Raw genomic sequence first — 3720 nt, forward strand, 5'->3', positions numbered from 1 at the left:
CTGTGCCCTCTCTATCTGTAGTTGACTTTCTGGTGCTATCACTCATGCGGTTCATTATTAGCAGCCAATTCCATTTCCCCTTGGCTGAAACTTATTCTGATTAGAGCTGATTAAATAAAGTTATACTTCAAATAATGCTCATGAAGTGGTATGGCTTTTTTTTTTTTAAGAAGGAAAAAGATAATCTGGTTATTGTGGGCAGAGTTTTCCTGTGATGCTAATGGCCTTTGCACCCAGATGTCAAAAGCATAGCTGTTGTTGTACAGATGTAGTAAAACACTTAGAAGTAGGGGTGGGATTTTCTGGAAATCTTGATGCTCTGCTTTATTCATACATCTCCCTTCTAATTCCCATTTCACCTAATCCCAATGAGAAGCAGCCCCCTCCTCCGGGGTTCAGCTAAAAAATACGAACAATTCTCACATATTTTGTACAGTATTATTTGAATTATTATACATTGAATTTTATACATGTATAATTTTATACATATTATTACACATATAATGGCCAGCATGGAATGATGTGAGTCAGGGATGATGTGCGCTGGAATCTAACAACATCTGGAGGACACGGCTGACATTGAGGCAACACATGAAAAGTGTGTTTTTGATATTTTTTTGAATATCCAGTACATTTATTAACATGGAGAGAGTGGCAGTTTTCAGCTTGGGTCAGGCATAGCAAAGTACTGTCATCTGAAAAGAAGGAAGCAGAGGCCTTTAAAAACTCCCAAATCAATTGTGCAGCCCTCAATTCATGGTCTATTCAAGTCACACGGTCAGTGAAAACTCAAGTGTTGGGAACTCCTGCAAGAATGCAGCCCTTCTCTGAAAAAGAAACCCAACCACTTCCCCCTGAACTTGAAGGAACAGCCAAATATGTCAGGTCATTTCACAGCTCCTATGCCTATTGAAACCCCCTTTTCACAAATTCTGGGTTATTCCTGTCATTTTTTTTAGCTATAGGTATTGTTCAGGCAGACCATTCTGAAGAGCCAGAGGCCTTCACAACATCACACTGTTCATGTGAATAGATTATCTGTGAATCCGTGAGCAGTTTAAAGTTGACTTCTTGGCTGCATTGTGGGGGAACCCAGTAAAGCATTAGGTTATTAAGATGCCTCATGTCAGGTTAAACGCAATGTTGATCTAGCCCTGTATTCAGGATGGAAGTGGCATCTGTGGGTTGTTTTTCCAGCATGCAGTGGTTAGGCCCCAAAGTCTACAAGATATGTGGCTCTCCAGATGTTGTTGGACTACCTTTCCCATTTTCTCTGACTATTGATCAGGCTGATAGGCACTGGAGTCCAACAACACGTGGTGGGACACAGGTTCCCCATCCCTTGTCTACATGTGTAATTGGATAAAGCTCCAGTTGGCAGGCTACTTTCTGCCTAAGTTCTCTGTGAAATGCTTCATTGCTTCAGAATTACTATGTTCTACCTCCACTGTTAGAGGCAGTATGCTGGGGAACCCTGGGAAAAGTGCTGTCGTTCTCAGGTTCTTCTTGCAGGCATCTGGATGGCCATTGTGAGAACAAGATGTTGCACTAGGTGGTCCACTGGCCTGATCCAGAAGGCTTTTCTTAAGTGATTATGCTCTTATTCCATATTGAGAAAATGCATATACTATAGCTAACACCACTAATGGAAATGAGATCCCCCCCCAAAGTCTCTCTTTATAAGTAACTAGCATCTTATAGGGGAACACTGGATTATTTTCATGCACAATCCATTTGGGAGATCGTCAAAGCTGCACATGCTGGCTATTGAAATAAGAAAATGAGCTGTGTTGCAAGTTTATGGGGAGTCAACTGGCACCTCATTTACAAATATTAAAAATCCATAGAGGCTGGAAAAAAAACCTTTTTAAGAGTGCAAAGCAGCAAAGATGGATCACATAACCGGCCAAATATGTGACACATCTAAACATAAAGATTGAGTCACAGCCAACAGCTACTTCTGGAGCCTCCTGGGGAGTAAGTGCCAGGACAAGAAAATGGAACTTCCTCCATTTTTTGCATCTCAGGTTTACTAAGGTTTGAGATCAGTTATCTTGCAAGCGGTCAGGGGGGTATGATGCGGTGCAAGCCAAGGGAACTAATTCTTCACTCCCCCATCTCGTTCTCCCCCATTATCACAAATGAGTAAAAATGTGTCCCGAGCGCCAGGTTTTCAGCTGGGCCTCCTTATCTGCAAGTAAACATTGCTGTGGGTGAAATCGTTGCCCTACAGAAGTCAATGGGAACTTTGCCATAGGCTACAAGTGAAGCCAAGAAGCGATTTCCTGCTGGGATCCTGGCTAGGCAAAAAGCACGGACAGTTTTAATGGATTTTAGCGGCTTGCTATTATTGAAGGATCTCAGCGGCTTCCATTCCCCACATGCATGAAGTGAAACATCTTTTGAGATAGTGAACAGTTCTGAGCGTAGCTTTCCAATGGAGGTGTTTGATTCTCCTTCCTCTCAAGTAGGTGTGTTGCGGCTGAGTTCAAAGGCATTAGGGTGCGATGGTGTTTCCAACAGGCCATTAACTTGGTTGAAAGCGTGGAGCTGGCTGGCATATGCAACTAGGCCTGACCTGAAATGCCCCCTCCTTTCACCGTCTTGTTCATAGGCTTTGATGAATGCTCCCTCCCTTTGAGTGATTTTTTAGGGGGACTGCTTGCTACTTTAGGCTGTCATTCTCTCCCTCCCTCTCTCCATGTGATGGCGGATGGGGTGGGGGGAGAATGGAACATTTCCCTCATTCTGATTTGGTTTCATGAATATGCTATGTAGCTAATGAGATTCGGCCACGTGATGATGTCTGAAGCCAAATCAGAGTGAGGGCATTGAACTGAATGGGCAAGACCAAGTAGCAGTATGTTGGATTTCCTGTGCCCGCAAGGTATGATTAGATGTGTACTTTTAAACAACCCTTTCAACTTAACAGATGCCCTTCCGAAACAGAAACGGAAGCATTTTGCCATTCTGCTTTGTGTTCATCATGATGATACTTGACCATGAGGTTCTGATACAGGATGAGGTGTGAATCCAAATCAGAGTGAGGGCAATGCTTCCGCCTTCATTCTGTCACCATGTGGACAAGAACAGAAGAGCAAATAATGCTGCCCCGATGCAGCAGGGAAGGGCAATCAGACCCTGAGCCATTTGGAGGTTCCAGAGTTTGGCCAGGGTTTTGACAGGAGCGCCAGCCATATCAGCCACCTGGAAATCTATTGGATCCACCAGCCTCTGAGGGCAGACCATCCTAATAGATTCCTTACCTCTGCAGAATGGGAATGGTGCTGAAAGCCAAAATTCCACCAATCTATGTCAGTCCATGCATGTGATATGTAGCAGTATTAAGGCGGTCAATGGGATATTAAACGAGGGCCTGATTATGCTTTTACCATTTTCAAATAATAAGAGTAGCAGATACCTGTTGTTCACTTTGATACCATTTCCTGCAATTTCTTTTTTCATTTTTGGTCAATGTTCTTTATTGTCTTGCAATTTCTTAAACCATGGTGTGAGTCACTATTTTACATCACGTGCAGAAAATGGTTTGACAGTGCATCCTTGTTCCCTTTTGTTTATATAATATTTTTATTTGATTTTAAATAATATAAACAAATTACTAACAACAATTCAAAGTCCAAATATCAAGATTACTTTGAATCTCCTGACTTCCCCCCATCCCTTCCATGGGTCCTAATGATAATATTTACAACTGCATAT

The 3720-nt window shown here is 42.5% G+C and overlaps 1 long non-coding RNA gene across 1 annotated transcript; it reads right to left on the reverse strand.

Annotated features, from left to right (window-relative positions):
• Positions 1 to 424: 424 nt before the first annotated feature.
• On the reverse strand, positions 425 to 3489 carry LOC310745178. The gene is made up of 2 exons (XR_014540014.1): positions 3422 to 3489; positions 425 to 695 (listed from the first exon to the last, which is right to left on the reverse strand). It is a non-coding gene; the product is annotated as an uncharacterized lncRNA (long non-coding RNA).
• Positions 3490 to 3720: the final 231 nt, after the last annotated feature.

Source organism: Podarcis filfolensis (genome assembly GCF_964270895.1).
Source record: "Podarcis filfolensis genome assembly, chromosome: 11".
NCBI lineage: Eukaryota > Metazoa > Chordata > Lepidosauria > Squamata > Lacertidae > Podarcis > Podarcis filfolensis.